At 47.9% G+C, this 23,518-nt stretch overlaps 1 protein-coding gene across 2 annotated transcripts in view; it reads left to right on the plus strand.

Moving 5' to 3' along the window:
* OTUD7A (OTU deubiquitinase 7A) overlaps positions 1-23,518 on the plus strand; it is a 386,803-nt gene that overhangs the window by 49,687 nt on the left and 313,598 nt on the right. The window lies entirely within an intron of this gene.

A 23,518-nucleotide genomic window follows, 5' to 3' on the forward strand; every position in this document is an offset into this window, starting at 1 on the left:
TGGGGGATTTTTGTTTATTGGTCTGTCTTTTTAAATGTGTTGTCACATGACAGATGCCTTCTTGCTGTTCAGGGTCAGGTCCCCTCTGAAGCGTCCCTCCTGAGAGTGGATGGGTCGGTGGACCCCGTTGGCCATGGCCCACCATGACTCCCTGAGGTGGGGGCCTCATTTCCACCCAGGTGGACCCTCCCCTGACCCCTCTCAGCACCTGCCTTAGTAGATGTTTGTTGTTTTGATCTTTCACATTTCACTTCTATGCTTCCTTGTTTATATATATATAAAAAAAAAGGCACTTAAGTCAGTTATAGATCTAACATATAAATTAAGTTCTGGTGGATATCTGCTTGCCAGAGGATTTACTCTGGGATTCCTTCAAGTAATAAGCATCTCAGTATACATTTAACACATGATTCTAATTTTTAAAATAATTTTCTTTATTACAATAGGATCAGTTAAATAAAACTAACAGACAAAAACACACAAAAAATGGAGTTGTGGTTGAGATGGCTTTTTTTTTTTCCCCTTCTCTTTTCTGGCCTTACAAGGAAGGAATAAAATATCTTCTTTGTGTAGTCCAAAAAGGGCATGTCTGATTCTGGACCCACTACCCAAGGCTTAACGTTACCTTTGATTAATTCAATAGCAGACTTTCCAGAGGCACGTCACTCGTGATCTTCTGATCTGGGTAGGACAGTAGCTGAGTGCACAAAGCAGTGTCCTTGTCTCAGCAAGGAGCAGCTTCTCCCCGGGAGGCCTGTGGGGGCCCACGCGGGGCATGCATCAGCCCTGGTCAGTCACTGTTGCCGGGGGTGGGGGGGAAGAGCAGGGCTTACAGCATCAACTGCCACCTGCCCTGTGGGCTAGAAATGGGGGAGCTACAGTTCTCCCTGAAGAAGCCCTGGTCCTGTGCGCAGGGAGAGGGAGCCTGCCTGATCCCTGGGGAAGCTTCCTATTCACTGTTCTTGCAGATCCTGCATCATGTTACCGCTGATGAACAGCTGCCTATAGGAGTCGGGGGAGGGAATGCCATCCCTTTGCCCAGTGGGAGAGGACCTCAGCCTGTCTCCCTATTTCTTCATATCCTGGTGTTTTGTTTCCTGACTGAACCCAACTAGGTTCCTTCCAGTACAGACCAGGTTCTGAGGATCTTCTCAAAATGAACTCCCATAGACTGTGCCATCCCCTCGTGTGCCGTGGGGGAAGGCCAGTGGAAGAGGGGCCAGAAGCGCTAGATACTCAGTGTCCTTGGGTACACATTAGCCAAGTGACCTCCAGCTTAGTTCCTTGCTGGATAGATGGGTTTGTACATCTGTGAGAGAGGATGATTGTACATGACCCTAACACCCTCGAGGGATGGCTGTGATGATTAGACAGAGGATAGATGTGAGGGGTCACCCACATTTGGGGCCGAGGAGCTGAAGGGGCTCCTGGCTCCTGTAGCAGAATGCTTGCGCAGAGAGCCTTCTGATCCACACCTCTCTGCTCAGGCATGTTGCTTCCCCCTGCTAAAATCTGATGCCTGGAAAGATGCTTGGCCAGTATGCGCACGGATTCATACCTGTGCAATCATGAACCGCTCAGTAAGCTTGGCTAGAACTTCAGCATACCTTTAAAATACCATTTTCTTGAAAGTTCGGGTCCTTCTTTACATTTTCATGTTGCTGGAGTTTGCATGTATCAGGTGATGATGGTTGCAGCAGGCTTGTCACCCATGGTTGTTGTTGGCTGTCTTTCCGGCTCTTTGTCTGTCAAGTAATGAGCATTTCAACGTACCAGGCAGGGCTGCCCAGGGGGCTGATGCTGCCTCATGAGTTGTCAGCAGGAATGACATGTGTCACTTCTGGGTTGGGATACTTAATTGCTGGAGTGTAATCCTACAGAGCTCTCCTGCTTTCTGCATGGCAATGGGTAATGTCTGGGGTTGTCTACCCCACCAGCCTGCAGCTCAGAGTCAGGGGTTCTGGGGCTCAGCCCCAGCTGGCCTGCAGTGACTGTGAAATGAACCATGGTGGGTATGTGCCACTGGGGTATTGGCTGGGATTGATACTCTCACGGCTTTTTTTTTTTTTTTTTCTTTACAAGCTGTTATCAGACTGATCCTGTGTCTTAAAATCAAGACAATATGATCATTCCTCTGGTTGTTTTTCAGATTTGCCAGTAAGGAATCTTTCCAGGCATTCTCAACTAAACAGGAATGCAGCCTCTTGACTCCAGAGGCAGGAATTGGACATGGATATTCCAGGAGGTCCATATTCACAGAAGTGTTTTGGAAAAACTAAAAAGCTCTGTAAAATGGTGAAACTGGAGATTTCCCCAATTTTGTTTCTTGATGCTAAAATATGTTCCATTGAAAAATAAGTAAGATTCCTTGATCTAATAAGTTTGGGAAATGTTAGATGCTCTCATTTGTTTTTAAAGATATACACTGCCCGTTAGCATACTAAAGGCTCTGAGAAGGCCTGCAGTAAATAGTTTACTCAAATGGAATCCAAATTTCCTCAAACTTTCCTTAGCCCCAGTCCCACACACCTCCTTCAGGCCTGTGTTTATGGGAATATTAGTACATGAAATGTGGAATTTACTGATTCTTGGCACAATAGAATAATGCTTCTTCAAAAGCTATATGATGTGTCATGTGGGAAATCATTGTCATATGGTGCACATTATTAAGAATTACTTCCTTTTATATTCTTTTTTTAAGCAACGATTTATTGAGCTCCAACTGTATACAAGGCTAGCTATGATGGATGATGAGTAGATCGATCTGTGTCTGGTCCATGGACCCAAGCATCAGCATGGGAGGGCACTTGGAGACCTGCACATCCCTGGCCTGCACCATCACCTGCACAATGGGACCCTCTTGGTATGGGACCTGGGAATCTGTATGGAGAACACACTACATGTGATTCTCATGTCCCCCAGTATTTGAGAAGCGTTGCACCAAATTCATTTTTCCCACTTTCTCTTGGTTTGGGGTTACATTCTAAAAGTGGCCAGAAGGTTCCTGCCTTGAGGACCAAAGTGTAGGGTCTCAGGGTTGCCCTAGTGATGTAGCAAGGCCTCATATCCGTGTGTGTATAGAGGGGCTTTGTGGCCTATGGAAATGACAGCTAAAACTCTTATGTTTTAGAGGAGGCTACCACTTGCAGGTTAAGGCCCAGAGTGCTGAGGACCTGGAGAGGTCACTAAGGTGGTTGCTATGGGGCTCAGGGCCCCGTGTCTTGTGGACAGAGCTGAGCCTCATAGTCCATGACAAGGCTGTGGCTCAGACATGCGAAGCCTGCCACACAGTTGACGGATCCAGCCTTCACACTGGTGGTTGATCGCCCACATGGTGCCACAGTAAAGGGTGATGTGGTTGGAGACAGCCGGGCGTGGGAGCAGGGGAGGGGGCTTTATGGCAGCTGGTCAGGCTGTTCTTCCTCTTGGATGCCTTTCATTTCAGCCATCAGCGCGGAACGAGGGTTCTTGATGCCTTTGATGAGGCAGTTCTTCTGGAATTTGTTCAGGCACAAAAGAGAGAAATCTGGCTCTTTTAATCAGCCCATAAAATGGCTTAAGGGCTTGCATTTCCTTGGGGGCTGTTATTACTGTCACTAAAATCTCCCCCAAGGCTGTTTTTTCTCTCTTCCAGGAAGGGCAGCTGCAAATGAGGGAGAGTACAGATTTTCCTCGACTTAATGGTCGGGTTACGTTGCAATAAACACTTCATAATATGAAAATAGCCTAAGTTGAAATGCATTTAATACACCTAACCAAAGGAACATCATAGCTTAGTCTGGTTCACCTGAGATGTGCTCAGAACACGTACCTTGGCCCACAGTTGAGCAGAAGCATCTAACACAAAGCCTATTTTATAATAAAGTGTTGAATATCTCATGTAATTAATTGACTACTCTACTGCAAGTGAAGAACAGAGTGGTTGTACCGCGATAGACTGGTTGTAAGGGTGTTGGTTGTTGACCCTGGTGATGGTGTGGCTGACCGGGAGTGTCAGCCGCTGCCCAGCATCACGAGAGAGGATCGTACTGCATTATCACTAGCCCAGGAAAACATCAAAATTCAAAATTTGAAGTACACTACTTGCACCATCATAGAGTCAAAAAAATCATAAGTTGAACCATCATAAGTTGAAACTGTCTGTAATTTAAATTCTGCCCCTTTTACGTTCAGATTGCCTCACAATGGCTGATGGCTGGGGTGGCCCTCTGGAAGGTGTTGCCTTTGGCCAGTTGATGCTGTAACCCCCTGATTTCTGCAGATTGGAGTCATGGGCACGGGGCCTCCAGGGAGAGTGCTGAAGGCATAGACAGATGGGCTTCCTCAGGGGCAAAGGTCGGGGGAACATTCTGGTTTGATGGGGCACTGAGTCTGGTAACTCGGGGAAGCTTAAGGCTGTACTGATTCCGGGGTTCCACCCTCAAGGTACCTTTGTTACTGGTCCCCAGGTGAGTGGCTTTTGCAGCCCTCGGGTTGTGAGCATGGATAAAGGGACAGCTCAGAAGGACTCAGGCCAGTGCCTTCTCTGTCCCTGTGAAGACTGGGAGCATGAGTCAATGGGACCCAGCCTCCTCATCCCTACTCTGCTCCTCCTCTCAGGTCTCTTGTGGGCTGTGTTGTCCAGATACTGGTGAGAGAGTGAAGCTGACCCCTTAGCACCCCACTTGTTCTGCTGCCCAGCCTCTCGGCCCCCTGCCCCAGCTCACTCCCCTTTCCTGGCCTCTCTGTGACCCACATGGCGGCTACAGGACTGCAGAGCTGGGCCCTCTTCTCTCTAATGCCCTGAGCTTCGGTGACATCTGTGGGCTGATTGCTCCCCTGTGCCCACCTTACTCTGTATGTCAGTGTGTTCTGGTGTCCTGTCTCCCTCAAAGGAAGAGGAAACACAAGTGCTGATTATACACTCCCTTGAATGCACATAAACCACAACATACACTCATACATGTTCACACACACACACACACACACACACCTGCACACGTCACACAGGGGAGTGCAAACAGGTCTGCACACGCACTCACACAGTATACGTGTACAGCCTTGCTCACACATGCACACATGTGCCACAGATCTGCATGTGTGTGCATGCACGTGCACACACATCCGACTCACCAAGGTCTCACTCTCCCATTGCAGTTCATCGTCTCCCTTGGGCCCCAGACCCCAGATAATTGTCAGCTTGCCCTTTTCCTTTGCCCTCCACCCAGTCCCTCACCCAGGCTCATCAGCTTCAGCCTCAAAGTGTATCCTGTGCCAGCCTAACCTCCTGACTGCTCTCTCTGCATCTGCTCCACACAGCTACCAAAGTGATTTTTAAATACTGTGAGCCAAATCCTTTTACCCTTCTGCTCATAACCACCCCCATCCAAGGCTTCTCACACCCGAAGTGTGAGAATCTCCTGGGATTTACATCCTGCCTACAAGCCCACACTTGGTCCTGCCTCAGGTATCTGTGTCTCCCTGGGCAGGAACCCTCCTTCCAACACCTCCCACGGTGCCTGTGGAGCATCCACGGGGTCTGGGCCCATGTGGACATCCCAGGAGGCCCTTCTTGACGCCCTGTCATTGTGGCCCCAGCACCCTTCTGATACCTGCCTCCTTTCCTATGAGCACACTCTGCAGGTGTCTTGTTGAGGGGGTCTCTTTCCTGTTCACTTCTGTCTCCAGCCCTCAGAGGGGAAGCTGTTCACCCAGGACCTCCTCATGCAGCCATGAGAGGCGGGGCTGTGTCCATCAGTTCTGTAAGAATGCATGGAGCTGGAGTCCTGCTGAGCGACTGGCTTCTCCATCCATAGCTCTGCCTCCTGGGCAGACCACCTCACTGCTCTGAGCCCAGTTTCCTCATCTTGAGAAAAGAGCTTGACCTCCAGGGTGTGCCTTTGTCCCCTTGAATGAAATGTATTGCAGTAATATGTAGCCATAATCTGCCAGGACTTGGCAAAGAGGTGCACTGAAGGAGAAGATTTACCCAAGATCCTGCAAGTGTTCTGGACTGCCTTGCTGTGCTCTCTACCCGTGTGGGAGATTGTAGGAGGTGCAAGTCGCCAATAAGTATCGATTCTCTTGAGCTGCACCTGGAGAGGGTGTGAGACCTGGTGCAAACCCACCAGCCCTTCTTGTCACTCCCAGACTGAGGGGTGGTTGGGTGCAGGTAGGTACAGGACTGTGCATGCTACAAGGTTCCTAGGACATACTACAGGGTATTCAGGGATAACTGTGCTGCCAGAGGCTGGGTGAGGGTATGCATTTGCCCTTCCAGATTCAGACCCACCTTACCCCTGCTCCATTGCCCCCCATGGGCTTCCTCAGTGGGCTTTGTGGTCTCTGGCTTTCCACTGGGTTTGGACAGGAGTGAAGTCTGGCAGGAATGTGGTGGGGTGTTCACTCCCCTCCTCCCCTCTTTCCTGAGGTCACCACTCATATGGTCCACGGAGCTCTCTCTTCCTTCTCTCTGTCTGTGGGGTCTTATACTCTCCCATGTGGGTCTCAGTGGTCCTTTGCCCCCACCTTTGTGCAGAGACCCTTTATTAACCCTTCCTTGAATTGTCCTCACTCTCATGCTCTGCTATCTCTTTCCTGTCTGGACTCTTTCCCATCCTGGCCTGAACTTTCCTGTGAGCATCACAGCACACGGCCCAAATGCAGCCCTTGACCAAGTCCTTCCCACCCGCTTTTCTGAACAAACCATATCCGCGTTTGCCTCAAGCCTACATGGGGGTTTCTCCAGGGCTTAGCATGAGAAAGCCTGAGAGCAGTTCATGGGAGAAGCACAGCATGGATGGCAGGCTGGGTCCAGGAATGCATGGATAAAGTAAAGGGAGGATTGTTTTATTATCCTGAGCCAGGATGCACACAGTCATAAAAGGAATTCCCATGGAAGTCCTCTAAGTCATGAACTTCTCTAGCTCTACCTTTGCTGAGATTTGGGGGTTGGGGGGAATCCATTTCTGGTTCCTCTTCAGAACACTTTCTCCAGCAAGTGAGGTTCATGTGCATTTTCCCCTTGAACAGGTGGAAAGGGAGAGTGTGGGGTCCTGTGGTAAATTTCCTTGGTGTGCGTTGATCGGTGGGAAGGAAGGGAGTGATGAGCCTGATCAGTGATGGCTAGTGGACTTCCCAGGCTCTCTCTAGGCCCGCCTGAAATGCAGCATGCTGAGGCCCGGGACACAGATGACAAGTCCAGGCTGGATTTCCTCCAGACCCTGGGGGAGCGGCAGGGGCTCTGCACAGCCGTCAGCCATCAGTGGTTAGTCCCTAGCCTTGTGCACATGATTCCTCTCCTGCTAAAAGCCCTGGAGCTGGACCCTTCCCACCCCACTTTCCTATGGACACCTGCAAGCATTGTTCACAGCCCCGCTTACAAGATGTGGCCTCCTGTGGATCACCTCTGTCCTGGTCCTCAGGCTGTCATCAGGGACCTTTTGCTCCCACGGTGGCTGTCACCTTACTCTGAGGATACTAGTCACCCTTCATGTCTCCCTCCAACTCATGGAAGACAGGACCACTCTTCTCACCCCATAGTCCCCATGCTGGGACACAATGGGCCAGCCACCTATTGCTGATGAGGATTGATTTTCTCTGTTCCTCAGGAGGCTGATCCTTGTAGGCATCCTGCCTCCCAGGTGGGATATGCTCCTCGTTTGGGCTGTGGCTCCATCCTTCTCACCATTAAAGTCCCAGCCACCTGCCTGGAGTGGTCCTCGTGTCCCTGCCCCATGTTCTGCACAGGACCTCCCAGAGTCATCTCCTCATCTGTCAGTCTGCACCCAAAGCATGTGTTTATTGCTACTGCTGCTATTGGGGTGTCTTTCCTTTTGTTTGTTTTTCGCTTATCTCCCCCCCACACCGGAAAGCTTGCCCCAGGCAGGTGCCGTGTACCCAAATACCCTTCGGCCCAGTTTATGATCTAAGCAGCTTTTGGGGGTGGAATGAATGCCCGAGTGAATGAAAGAATGCATGGCCACATCTCTGTGTGCAGCCCTGGAAGGCTGGTAGGGAAGAAGCACGTTGCTTTAGTCTAGGGGACATCATGTTCTGGCCGACTCACACTGCCTGCAGGTGGGGCCCTGGCCAGTTGCAGCACCATGCAGGTGGCTGGCTCTTGCTGTGTCCCAGCGTCCTCACTGTGGAGTGAGGACAGTGAGGCCATTGTTGTGAGGGTAGATGGGCCACCATGTGCAGCCCTTTAGATCAGAGGCTGGAGCCTAGTGCTGGTGTAGAGAATCTTGTTATTCCCACTGCTTCTGCCTCTGTCACCTCCTGCCACACACAGACCGGACACATGCCCCACATATCGCGTCTTAGACCCCACACACCATGCACACAGATACACACACATGCACACCACACACACGTACCCCCCCACCGCACATGCACACGCACATATACCACATGCACGCACACACCACATACCACACACATATACATATGTACCACACACGCACACACACCACATACATACCACACGCATGCACACACATATACTACAGACATGCACACAGCACTTACATATCACACACATGCACGCACCACATACACATCACACACACGTACACACATATACCACAGACATGCACACAGCACTTACGTATCACACACATGCACGCACCACATACACATCACACACACGTACACACATATACCACAGACATGCACACAGCACTTACATATCACACACATGCATGCACCACATACACATCACACACGCATGTACACACATATACCACAGACATGCACACAGCACTTACATATCACATCCATGCACACACCACATACACATCACACACATGTACACACATATACCACAGACATGCACATGGCAGTTACATATCACACACATGCACGCACCACATACACATACACATATATACCACAGACATGCACATGACACTTACATATCACACACATGCACACACCACCCACATATACCATAGACCACACACACCTCACATACATACCACATACTCCAGCATACACCATACACACCACATATCCCACATACTACAGACACATACAATATACACACACCATATATCACACATACACACCACACACATACTTCATGCCACATATCACACACACTACACACCCCACATGCCACAGACACACACACCCCATCATACCATATATCACACCACCCATACACACCAAACCCCCAAACACACCGCTTACCACATATAATACCCATGTATATACCATACTGACATACACACACACACACACACACACACCCCACACATCATAGACCCACACATACACCACACACCACACACACTCCATGCTACAGACCATACACACACACACACCCCACATACCACAGACACACACATATCCCATATGCACCATAGGTCACACACCACACACACACACACCACAAACACACCATACCTCTAAACATACCACATACTATACACACACACCATACCACACATATATAAGCATGCCACATACCACACTAGACACACCATCCATACACTTAACACACACACCACATACCACATACACACACCACACACATATCATATACCACACATCACATACCACATACATACCACACACCCCTGTGCCATGTACCTCATACAATACACACCATGTATCACACATGCACTGCATACACACATCCCCACACATACCACATAGTACACACAACACACGTCACAGATACACACACCACCTCCACACATACCGCACACACCACAACATGCACATACACATATCACATACATACCCCACACGCAAACCATACACGCACACACACAGTGCAGACAGAAATACACCACACAAACACGACACGCACCATCCTATTCCACACATACACAACAAATCAATCAAAAGGTCCCCATAGTTCATCTCCCCAAACATCTCTTACTCTGTCTGCCTCTTCCCAATTCTTCTGTCCTGGTTGCAGCCATCACCGTCTCTCCCTGACCGAAAATATTATTATCTTGTCCTCTAAATGTAATTTAAATTGCTCTTAATGGTAGGGATTGAGACAGGATGTTGAATCCATGAGGTGCCCCCGCCCCTGCAGTGCTTGGTCTGTGTATAATGTGTTTTCGACTTGCTCTGCCCTCCCTCCCCAATAGGAAACCCTCAGACCCTGCTCTGAAGGCAAGTGCAAGGCATGCTCTGTCCAAGGGCACATAGTATGAGGCTGCAGCAGCAGGGTTGAGCCTGATGGATTTGGGGCTTTCTCATCAGAGGGCCCTTGGCCTCACCCTGTTGGGTATCCTTTAGGATTCAGAGCTCCCTGGGCATGAATGTCTGAGCTGGCTGATGCTGCAGAGCTAAGAGACTGGCATTTGTGAGCAATTCCAGAAGGGACCAAGTCAGTCCTTGGAGCACCCAGCCTCCAAAGGTTGGTTCAGAACCATCACAAAAATGATTCACTTAACAGTGAATGTACAGGCCACTGCCACCACCTGTTGAGGTCGTATTAGTCCGCTTGGGATGCCATAAGGCAAGACCGGGTGGCTTAAACACCAGGGGTTTATTTTTCCATGGTTCTGGATGCTAGAAGTCCAAGATCAAGTGCTGGTGAGACCTCTCCCCTTGGCTTGCAGTCATCTTCTTGTTGGGTTTTCGCAGGGCCTCTCCTCTGTGTGGGGGGAGGGAAAGAGAGCAAGCAATCTCTCTTCCTCTCTTCCTCTTCATAAAGACACTAATCCTGTCAGATTAAGGCCCCACCCTTAAGACCTCATTTAACCTCCCAAGGGCCCCATCTCTAAATACATCACAGGGGGAGTTAGGGCTTCAGCATATGAATTTGGGGGGCACACTGTTCAGTTCATAACAGTGGTGGAGTTTCAGCTAGGCTTTGCTGTCCCCCCATTGTCCTGTGTGTACCCTCTGTGTAGGTGGTCCCAGATCCCTGGAGCTCTGAATGTGGGCTCGTGGCCAGGCCAGCATGCCACATATAGAGGTGCACCCTCCTTGTCTCCTGCAATGGCCTCCCTTCTCCTGCTGCCTGATGAACTGTGCTCTTCTACTTAACCTGGATGCATCACAGTGATTCCATGGAAAGCCTTGGGGAGGGTTTGGCTGGGATTCCCTTGGATTTAGCACTTTACCTCTCTAAGTCTGTGCTCTTATCTCAGAAATAGGGAAAACACACTTCACCTGGTAACAGGGTCCAGTTAAATAAACCCTGTGGAAATCTTTAGTAGATTAAAAAAAAATGGTTATATACAGGAAAGGAGTTATTATAGATGCTATCACTGAATTACATTCATAAATAAGATGTTTCAACAAATGTATCAGGAACCGGTTCAGGTCCCAGTAACAGAAAACCGACCAGCTAATGACTTGCTTTTCACACCTAAGGAGGAGTTCCAAGGTTACTGTTTGGTTTAGAAGTTTGACCCCCATCTGGTTGACATCTCCGTAATTCTCTTGACTGCATGGCTGCAAGATGGCTGCCGAAGCCCTAAGCATTATGTCCTAGTTCAAGGGAGAAAAAGGGGCCAGTGCTGACTGCTATCTGATTCCCTTTTATCAGGATTGCAAAGATCTTCTGGAAGTCTGCCAGGTAGTTTCTTGCTTAGGTTTTATTGGCCAGAACTGGGTCACATTGCTACCACTAGCTCAAAGGGAGGCAGGGAATGCAAGAAACACTGTTGTCACCATTGGCTTATGCTAACCAAGATCCATCACCTGAGGCCAGGCACATTCACCATCACCACCACCAAAATCAGGTTTGGATGGTAAGGCAGAAGGAGGGGAATGGGTATTGGGTAGACAGCAAGCAAAAGGTGTGGCTCTCATAGGATATACTTTACTTCCTAAGAGCTGGGATTCAGAATTGCCGATTGGTAGCACCTGAGATGGGAATAGAAAACAGGGTTTAAGCTAGTCTGAAGTCAGATGTGAATCCCATTTGGTGGAATGCTGGTGTTGGAAACTGGTGCTGGGCATGTCTTCCATCGACTGCGCCTGGTCTTCTGCCCTCTATTCTATGCCTGCTTTCGTTCCTGTTGGTGTCTGTTTTGCTCTCCCCCATGTACCTCTTGGTCCTTTGACTTCCTTTGACTTTGCTTTTCATTCAGTCTCTACTTTGGTTAATTGTGCAAAAAGTTAAAAATGTGACCTTGGTTCTACTTCAGAGTCTTTTGTCAAAAAACAAAAGACAATGTTAAGTGTTGTAAATGGAAGCAGGCCTAGGCCTCAACCAACGGATGTGGAGCCCAGGAAGACTAGAGCCAGGCTCCCTTGGGCCCCTGGTTTGCTGAAGGAGGTCAGTACAGCTGCCCACCAGTTGTGAGGCACAAGGAGGGAATGTGTGTCTTTTGTTTGTTCTCCCACTGATGTGAGTACCCTTGTGGGCAGATCCTGGCAAGGCCTTGGGTCATGCTGTCCCAACAGCGAAAAACATGAAAGAGAAACCAGTGCCACACTTTGGTGTCTCTTAAAAGGAAAGTGTTATACTTTGACTTCTAAAAACATAAAGGAAGGTCCTAGATAAATGTGGATGATGATCTTGAGGCTGGTTCTGAGCAAAAAGAAGGTAGGGTCAAGAAGGATAGCACAACAAAGCTCCTGTTGGACCTCTGGGTCAGACACCTTCTTCTGTTTCCAAATAGTCTGTTTTCTGAGTTTTTCCCAGTTCATGCTCCTGAAAGTGCTCATCTGAATGGGGTGCATGCTGGGAAAATGCGACAAGTGTTATTGTTAATACTTGACTGTGTTTCAAGAAATGTATGCATTACTTTGGGGCTCATGTAACAGAGAGGCAGAGTTTTGTTCAACAAGAAGATGCTTTCTTTGCTTTGAAAATTTATCCTGGTACCTTGCGGATGGTTTGGCAATTCTCGAATTATGTTTTAACTGAAAATTTGTATTGGTATAAAATGTTTTTATTGGTATAAATCATTTACCCCATCATATGCAGGCATTTCTTTTGAGGTTCCCAAACCCAATTCCAGTGTGGGGAGTTTCCTCCACACACACCACCATGCAATTCTCAGACACCAACAAGGTGTTTGAGAACTCAACTTAATCCTGACACTGTCTTCCCAGAGATAACATCAGATTCTGTTGTTTAAGGGTTCAGTCCTACAAGATTGCTCCCGTCCCCAACTTAAGTTGCCTGTAACCAGCCTCAGGCTGCTGTTACCTGTCCTTCTGACCAACTGGCTACAGATTGGAGGTGCCGCCTGCTTGAGTTCCTTTTGCTAGAGTGGTTCACAGGACTCAGGGAAACACATTTATCAGCTTATTAAAGGATATGATCAATTTGCAATGACATGGATGGAACTAGAGGGTATTATGCTAAGTGAAATAAGTAAATCAGAGAAAGACAATTATCATATGATCTCATTCATATGTGGAATTTAAAAAACAAAACAGGAGCATAGGGGACAGGAAGGAAAAATAAAACAAGACAAATCAGAGAGGGAGACAAAGAGTAAGAGACCCTTAATCATAGGAAACAAACTGAGGGTTGCTGGAGGGCAGGGGGTGAAGGGATGGGGTAACTGGGTGATGGGCGTTAAGGGGGCATGTGATGTAATGAGCACTGGGTGTTACATAAGACTGATGGATCACTGAACTCTACCTCTGAAACTAATAATACACTATATGTTAATTAATTGAATTTAAATAATAATAATAAATAAATAAATAAATGATATGATCAAAGATAGGAATCAACAGCCAGATAAAGAGGTACATGGGGCCAGGTATGGGGAAAGGGCAGGGAGCTTCCTCTCTGGGTGCACCACTCTCCCTGCATCTCCATGTGTTGACCAACATGAAATCTCTCTGAACCCAATCCTGGGTTTTTATGAAGACTTCATTGCATAGTCAAGGTTGACTAAATCTTTGGCCATTGATTGATTCAACCACCAGCCCCCTCTCCCCTCCTACATTAGCTACATTTCAAAAGCTACCTACATTAACATAACAAAAAACACCTTTATTGCCCAATCACGAGAAATTCCTAAGGTTTTAGGAGCTGTGAGCCAGGAACCCTAGACAAAGACCAAATACACTTGAGAAATTTTTTGGTCATTTGAATGACCAAATACATATTTCTTATAAATCACAATATCATAGCCTTTATTGTCTCAATTGTGGAACAAAATATTATGTGTTTAGATTTTCTTTCTTTTGACCCTGTCTTAGTCCGTGCTGGCTGCTATAACAAAATACCACACTGGGCTGCTTCTAAGGGGCTGAGTAATTGTATTCTCTCAGTTCTGGAGGCTGGGAATCTGAGAGCACAGCACCAGCATGGCTGTGTCCTGGTGAGAGCATTCTCCTGGGTTGCAGATCTTGTGTCCTCCCACAGTGGAACACAGAGGGAGCTCCGTGGGTCTCAGTTGTAAGAACACTAATCCCATTCAGGAGGGTTCTGCCTTCATGATTTAAACACCTCCCAAAGACCCCACCTCCTAACACTAATCATCTTTGGGGGGTGAGATTTCAAACATGAATTTGGGCAGGACACCAACATTTAGACTATAGCAGCTCCTTCTTTATGCAAAAGTACTACATGTTTTGAGGTGTCAACAGACAAATGAAATGACACCTATTATTAATTTTTAAAAACTTATAAAAATGGCAGCTATAGGCAGGGAAATTGTCTCTGGACTGTTAAATGCCAAAACAGCATCTTGGTAGAAGGAGCACTCTGAACTGGATGGTTTCCCCCTAAATTTTTGGGAAGCATTCAGGTGAAATGACATAGATCATGAGATGGACCACCTCCTATGAGGTCCCAGGCAATTTCCCAGTGCTTTTTGTTGGCTTTTTGCTCTGCGATCTTAGCTCCCTTTTGCTTTTTGAGAATACAAGCATCTCATCACATATAGCACGTTCATTACTGGGAGTCCGACTCCAATGGGCTCTGCTCACGTTTATTTATTTGTTTATTTTGTTTATTTATTTATTTTTTTCTGCTCATGTTTAAACCTTCCTGGGGGAGCAGGTGTTCCTGAGCACAGCTGTAGTGCAGGGGAGGCCTCCCAACCTCGCCAAGTCCACAGTGGGCATTTCCAGCCTCTTGCTCTAGGATCTGTCAGTGCTGGAGTTGTGGCTTTTCCATGGCAGCACCCCAGACATTTTTAGCCCAGATAGGAGATTGGGAATATTTCTTCATTTTTTGCTGCATCTCTTGGACCAAATCAGAGTGAAATCTGGAGATACTCAGAAAAAGCATTATGTAAGAGCTTAATAATAGGAACTTAGAATTAAAAACAGAAATGAAACATATCCATAAACCATAATGACTTGTACCAACTCATAGGAACTCACACTGACATTGTCACACATCTTTTCACATTCACAAGTTGTGTGCATGTGAGTGTGTGTATACATATGTGCATGTGAGGGTATGTGCACACACTTGTTTTCCCTACTGGACTGTGTGTCTAGGGCTATAGCAATGAAGAGCCTGGGATTCAGTGGTGGGGAGACCTAGTCTGAACAATAGCTACTGGGGGCACATTACTTAGCCTCTCTGAGACTCACTGCATCAGCAAAATGGGAATGATGTTACCCTTCCGAGCCTGGAGGGGGATTAAATGAGACAATGCTATAAAAAGTCTAGTACCTTGCCTGGCACATAGGAACCGGCAAGTAAAGGACAATTGAATTGAACAGAAGTGAAGTGACCCACAGTATTGCCGGGTCTACAAGCGAGAGAAGGAAATGTGGGGTTGGGTGGCACAAGGGGCCAAAGGCCACCCCCGCTCCTTCTTGGAAAGTAGGTAAGCACACCTCCCCATGGTGCTGGGTGACAGTATCTGTGTGCCCTGTGGACGCTTGCCATCTTGATCTGTCAGGATTGCCAGCCACACATGCACGGCTGGCTCCCTAGAGGCAGGGCTAGGACCACAACCGTAGCTTTCCAGGAGAAACTCGCTTCTCCTGGTTTAACCTTTATACTGGACTGTAAGATGCTCTGTGGTCACTTTTACTTATTACATATTTGGATAAGTTCTCTCTTTTTGATAAAAGGAACTACTTTTTCTACATGATCTTAGGACGGGAGGCATAGGAACTGGTATTGATGGAGTGGTAGGTGGGTTACTAGCCTTTGGCCGCAAGCCGGCAGTGGTCACTGTGGGGGCTCTGGGAGTGCTCATCCCCTCACTAGGCCCTCCAGGAGGGTCTGAAGGAAAGCCTGGAGTGTCAGTGAAAATTTGAATAGGTCTTTTTAGTCACAGGCGCCTTAAATGCCTAGTGTAGTATATTTAACAAATTAAATGGAGCTTTGAGTCATTTTCCAGTGCATTTAAGAGGTTGGCTTGGATAGTCTCTTCTTAAATGTGTTGCTGAGAGAATTGAGAGACTTACTGACTCACAGGAAAAAATCTCTCCTTGATGCACATGTGGTTTTTTGGACTCCTGAAAGGCACATCAGTGAGAGCCCTGGGAAGGTTCCTGCCCAGAGATGCGCTGATTCTTGCAAGATGAGCCACATGCTGTTGGGATTGAATGAGAGTCAGGACACAGTTTAACACAGGCAAAAATCTGAACCAGACTCTTAGTAGCAGAAAATGATCCTAGTTCTCTGGACAGAATAACCTTGAAGGGTTTAGGGATTGGAAGCCAACGGTAGTTTTGCAAAAAGCAATCTACAGTTTTATGGTCACGATCACGATAGATTAGTTGGAATGCCATTCTAAGCTTGTAGAAAATTTCCAAATTTTTAAACTGTTTTGGTATATTGTCACATAGAAACTTTCTCAGAATTTGTTTGAAATAGTAGGACGTCTGGGCAGTTTTGGGAAGCCAGAGAGTCTCAGAGATGTTCACCTCCCGCTGGTCCCTTGCCAATCTTGGTAGCTGAGGGTGTATTTTAATTGGTTTGTATTCATTAATTAAATGTAGACAATTGTTCATTTTGCTGGGTTTTGGAGGAGGGAGATCTCAAGAGACCCCAAGCTGTCTCTTAGCGGTCAGCCTCCTAGAGGAAGCCCACAGGGGCCATTCTTCACGAGGACTTCAGGTTGAGACCACACTTCCTCTTCCTGTTCCAGAGCCCTTTACTCTCTTTACACACGCCTGTTCTTAAGGTGATGAGTGTGATGAATTAGTTCTTAGATTTTGCCAAATATAACTGTTAGTTCCTGCGTGTGCCTCTTGCTTCAGGTGACCTTTTGGTAAGTCACAGGCCTCTCTTTGGAAGGCGTGCTGCCATGTTCTCTGGCCATGTGCCTATATGGACAGAGGCAGTCATTACTGCCCATTGCAAACAGAGAAGGGAGAAGTAGGGGGCACATGCACCCTGTGCTGAGCACCAGCCTCCCAGACACCAGCCTAGTCCCTGTGTCTTGCCCTTCCTCCCCACTGAGGCCTTTGAATGTCATTCCCGGCATTCAGGGAAGGCAGCGGGCCCCAGGGAAGAGGCAGGAGGAGTCCAGGCCTGTCCTGTGCCAAGCCTGTATTTGCAAGGACCTGCCAGTACAGGTTCATTGCTAAGATGCCCGTGCTCTCTAGGTTATGAGATAGCCTACATTTGCGTGATCTTTTTCAGTTCTTTAAAAACCAGGCTTAATAGTCCTGCACCCACAGTGTCAGGGCTGGTAGAGCCTCTGCGGAGCCCACCTCCCACTTTCAAACTGATCCTGGACCCCACTCCTCCTCAGGAGCTATGAGGGGTGCAGCAGTCGTGGACCTTCTAACAGGTACTCTTGGGAATCATTTCCTTCTTTAGCTCAGTTTAGGGGTAGGAAAAGATCAAGGGCCGTTCATCGGCAGCTTCTGATTCTTTGGTCAGAATGCCCATGGGCCAAGGAGCTGCCACACAAAGCTGCTTTCTGATGCCTGTCTTCTTCCCAGGCCTCCCAATATGGGGCTCTGGGCAATGATGTATTTCTGATGCCTAGTAATCCCTTCACAGTTGCTTTTGTGCATTTTGTGAACAATTCTAGATTTCAACAAAATTAGCTAGTCAGTCCTTGAACCAAAGTGGTCTGTACAACCATCGGCTTGACCTTTTCCCAGGTAGGCTGGGTTGAAATGGCTCACACTCATCCCTTGTGGTGTGTTCGTCTGCAGGTGACATTCAGCCGTGGGGCCCATGTTCATGGAGCCCCCACTATGACTGCTCCTCTGTAGGTGGGGGTCCACCAGTCCCTCCAGCCCCACCCCACCCACCCCAGGACGCGCAAGGTCTCCTTGATGACTGAGCTCCGTTTCTGAAATCAAGCCCAGATCACCGCACAGCCCTGAGAAATTGTCATGAAGTAGAGGGAGGATGGGGGGAGGGTGAGATGGAAATGACTCCTGGCATTACAACATCCTGATGTCCTGTCCTGGACAGTCCCTGGGACAGAGCGGGGCAAGGAAGGAGGAAGAGCCAGCCTTGAGCTTCAGGAAGGAAGAGGTTTCTGGGGAGATTCTCACTCAGAAAGTCAGATGGGGCCTGAATGTTTCCCAGATACCGTAAAAGTAGGAGCCCCATGAGAGCTGTGCTTGAGGTCGCATCCCAGGGCTATCTCCAGCATGCTTTGGGAGGAATGCAGGGAGAAGGGCACCTCTCCCACCACCCACTCTGCATTTTTTAGATCCTGAAATGATGTTTGTGCAACTTCATCTGAAGAAAGGGTCTGCTACTAAAAAGGTTTGGAAACTATCCCGTGGAATTTAGGACTGAATGTATGCAAAGGCCACCTACTATACCATAATTTAATTAGATTGAATGAATTCATTTCACTTCTAGCAAGACTGAATAACATTTGTCTCCTACCCCTGCGACACTCTACTCCACTGGAGTTTAGAAAAGCTCCTGTCACCCTCCAACCAGGGGATTAAGATTGTCACCAATTATCACTGCCTTGATCTGCAATGGTGGGGAAGCTTCTGGTTCCTTAGGCAGACGTGTTGAGTTGGGTTATACCACTCTGGGTTGAGAGTGCATCTTGAAGAGTCTACTCATGGGGATCATTCCCATGGGTTTATGCCCTGGTCCTGGCCTCACTAGGGCAGACGTGTTCTGGACATCAGCTGCATGGAAATGTTGCTCTCAAGATCCTCACAGGGGAGGGCACTTATGTGACTCACTGCAGTTCCAGAAACTGCCTGAGAAAAAGGCTACAGACCTCAGACAGCCAGTCCTTCAATTTCAATTAAAATGCTGTGACTTCAGCCATGGGGCTCAGTAGCACCTATGGAAAAGAAATGGAGTCTTTGTTCCTTGTGAAGCTCCAGCCAGCTGAGAGACAAGATGGCTTTAAAAGGGCTGAGGGATAGATGGATGGATAGATAGATAGATGGATGGAGGGAGAGAGGGAAGGAGGGAGGGATGGATGGATAGATGGATGGATAGATGGATGGATAGATGGATGGATGGATGGATGGATAGATGGATGGATGGATGGATGGATAGATGGATGGTTAGATGGATGGATAGATGGATGGATGGATGGATAGATGGTTAGATGGATGGATAGATGGATGGAGGGAGGGAGGGATGGATAGATGGATGGATGGATGGATGGAGGGATGGATGGATGGTTAGATGGATGGATAGATGGATGGATGGATAGATGGATGGAGGGATAGATGGATGGATAGATGGAGGGAGGGAGGGATGGATAGATGGATGGATGGATGGAGGGATGGATGGATGGTTAGATGGATGGATAGATGGATGGATGGATGGATGGATAGATGGATGGATGGATGGATGGATGGTTAGATGGATGGATAGATGGATGGATGGAGGGAGGGATGGATAGATGGATGGATAAATGGATGGATGGATGGATAGATGGATGGTTAGATGGATGGATGGATGGATAGATGGATGGAGGGATGGAGGGAGGGAGGGAGGGATGGATAGATGGATGGATGGAGGGATGGATGGAGGGATGGATGGAGGGATAAGTGGATGGATAGATGGATGGAGGGAGGGAGGGAGAGATGGATGGATGGATGGATAGGTAGTTGGATAGACGGATAGATAGATATTAAGAAAAAATAAAAAGCGTGCAGACTCCCCTCAGTGTCCTCCAGAAGACGAGCACAGTGGTGTCCTCTCGCCTCCCTGGCAGCCTGCTCACTGAGCACAGAAAGGGGGTGTGTCAGGGGCATACTTTCTAGGGAATCTGAGCTGTCAGTGTTGTCGAGACTATAAGAAATAAGCTTAAGATACATGGTTTTATTTTATTTTATTTTTTTAAAAGATTTTCTATTTATTTGCGAGAGAGAGAGAGAGAGAGCATACAAGTGGGCAGAGGGGCAGAGGGAGAAGGAGAAGCAGGCTTCCCGCCAAGCAGGGAGCCTGATGCGGGGCTCTATCCCAGACCCTGAGATCATGACCTCAGCTGAAGGCAGATGCTTAACGACTGAGCCACCCAGGTGCCCCCAGATACACAATTTTAAAGAAATGTTTTGTGAATGGGGAAGAAATAAAAGAAAAATGACATTTTTACACAGTTCTTCTTAAGGATTTTGAAATGATCTTGCAGACGATGTGGAAAGATGTTTTTATTCCTGTGTCCTGAGCAACGGGCAGGGCCGAATGAGGCAAGATATTTTTGGACTGCAAATTTGAAAATGCCGTCCCCCAATCTAGAGTCGGCTGCTAAGTGACCCGGCAACTGGGGCCACTCTGAGCTTCTGTCTCTTTCTCTAGAACATGATTATTGATTGTGTGAATTAGTGGTTTTCAGCTGTATTATTTTCACTTGCTGTGGAATGCCCTGCTCAAGTGAAGTCTTACCCACAAAAGTAAATAGACAGGTCTATCCACTGATCCTGCTTCTCTCCCTTAGCCAAAAGGGCACCAATGAGGCTGGGAGAGAGCCTCATGATGGTGATTTCGAGGGACCCCTCTCACTCTGGAAAGCTGTGGAATCCACCCACCCCCAGCAGTGTTTGCACTGACTCCCATTCAGGGTTCAATTGAAGCCTGAAGGGTTTTGACCTGAAATAGTCCATGTAGTATTTTTGTATCAAAGAGGTGGTGAAGAACGAACCAACAAAAGAGGAAAGAACGGTGACGTCCTCTCTTATTTCCTACATAATAAGTCAATCCATTAAAAAGGATGTAAGATGTTAATGTACCTCAGCCTACTTATCCCCCGCATTTCAAATGTGCTACAGCAGGACTGGATTTTAATAACATCAAGGTTACCCCATACATAGTTACTCCTAATATGAATATCAGCATAATTAAGTTTAATATGCAGTTGAATATTATTCTGTTTTATTTTGTGACTTCGTGTAAAAGCTAGCGACAGTAGAAGAGAACCACAGTGTTGGTACCTGGAAGTTCTGTGACCCGAACATATTATTGCCTTAGTGTAATATATAGAAACACACACAGCATCCTGCATCTTGCTGTGCAACTGATTTTTTATGTATTTATATGTCTTTGGTTTTATGTTTATTATCATATAACATAGATGTGTATATTTATGTTATTTTATTCTATTTCATATTTATATAAAGAACCATTAGGCACATAGCATAGGTTCAGTATTTAAAGCCATTCTGATTTCTTTGGGCTTTTAATTGTGGATTGAAAGCAATTGAATAGTGCACCTCGTATTCTTACACACACACATGTACACACACACACACACACACACACACAGGACTCATTTTATCCTCAGAAAATTTTAGCACCCTCAAAGTAGATGATATTCCCTCCCGTTTGCTTGATTAAAAAAAAAGACTTTAGGGGCCCCTGGCTGGCTCAGTCAGTGGAGCATGCGACTCTTGATCTCAGGGTTGTGGGTTCGGACCCCACCTTAGATGTAGAGATTACTTAAAATCGTAAACAAAATAAAACTTTAAAAATGTTGCTGTTTCTTCAAAAATGCAATTTTATGTACCTTGAGAAAATGTCTTATGTATCTGTGGTGCCATGCCCCCACGGGCCTGGGTGGTAGCAGCCCAGAGCCAGGCCTCGTGGCTGGCCCAACGGGACCTCCACGTGCTGAGCACACAAAGGGCAAGGATCGGAGGAGTTCTGTTTCCTGAGGCAGCCCAGAGCTCGGGGCAGGGACAGCAGTGTCGGGGCCACTCCTGCGCGTTCCTGCCCGTCCTGCGGGCTTGGCCAGCCCTAGTGAAAGGTGAGCACCTGCCCGTGCTGAGAGCCTGGGGGTCTGTCCTTGCACCTGGCCTCCGGTCTCCTGGAGCACGAGGCTGACTCAGCCCTACCTATGGGCCCTGCCAAGGCTCTGTCCCGCTTGCGTTCAGCGGTGAATGCTCCAGCGATCATTCATTAGAAGAACTAATTGCAGTGTGGAATTTCTGGCCCTATCTGCTTTCCAGAACAATTTGTGGAAACCTGATTCTGTTCTTTTTAAATAATGGGGCTGCTGGATAATGCTGTACACTAAGCTGTGTGTGTGTGTGTGTGTGTGTCTTCTTTCAGTGGTTGTTGTTGCCTGGTTTTTTCATTTCTCCAGCTCAGCAGTTAGAGGTTCTGAGACTGTTCCTCAGGACTTATGGAGGGGTCCACAGCCTGGGTGCCTGAGAGAGCCTGTGTACACGGGGCAGGGACTCCAGGCAACCCACAGCAAGGGTGGGTTTGTTATGGATGCTGTGACTCCCATCAGCAGAGAGCTGGGCCACCCACTGGTCAGGAGTCTTAGGACGAATCAAAGAACCCCCCCGCACCGGGCCTCATGTTTCTTGGCTTATGAAGCAGGTGTAGGATTACCTTCCCAGTTTCTTTCTCTGAAAGACAGGAGGAACTTGAAGTTACGATGTCATGAGGGACCCGTGAATGGGGAAGGAGGACTCAGCCCTGGACCTGGCTCCAGGCAGCAGGAATGTGAGACCTCAGGGAGAGCTCAGGCTGCCACCAGGGGCCGGCCCCTGGGTGAACCAGCTGCTGTGTCCCTCTGGCTGCATCACTATGACCCTGAACACACTTCCTGATGGCCCCACAGAGCCCCGGGGACTCCCAACCTTGGGGAAGATAATAGACTTGAGGCTCAGCATCCCTGGTCTACCCCCGTGAGTGGTTCATTATAAAGTGTGAAATGCCACATGAGTGCAAACCACTGTTGTTACTAGCATGCCTGACAGACCCTGCAAGTCCTATGGAACAGCAAGAAACCCCTCCCTGAGACATTCGGCATTCACAAGAGGCAGGGCCCCTTGGGTCTCATACCCGAAGTCCCCATTTGGTAACCCAGCACTCCTGGCAAGACTGTTGTGTTCACGTTCAGGGTGAGATTGCAGAGCACACTGGGTACCTTGTGTCATTAGCAGTCACCCAGCCACAGATGGCACATGTGCTCCTACTATCAAGGACAGATTTCTGAGTAACCACCTCCTGTCAGCCTACTCACTGTCTGCAGTTTCTGTTATAATAAACACCCTCCTTGCTTTTGTGTCTAAGGTGTGGTTCCTGTGCCCAGAATATAACATGAGTACCCTGGTTAACCTGAGGGAAGCTTTGGGTTGCCTGTGAAGAGATCCTTGACTCAGTGGCTCTCCACCCTTCACCTTGGGCCTTTGGCCTCCCCAGGCTTGTGACGCCTTGGCTGAAGGGAAGCCCCACCTCCCGAGTTTAGAAGCAGCAGGGCACTGGGAGAAACTGGCGTGGGCC

Source organism: Zalophus californianus, chromosome 6, assembly GCF_009762305.2.
Source record: "Zalophus californianus isolate mZalCal1 chromosome 6, mZalCal1.pri.v2, whole genome shotgun sequence".
Taxonomy (NCBI): Eukaryota; Metazoa; Chordata; class Mammalia; order Carnivora; family Otariidae; genus Zalophus; species Zalophus californianus.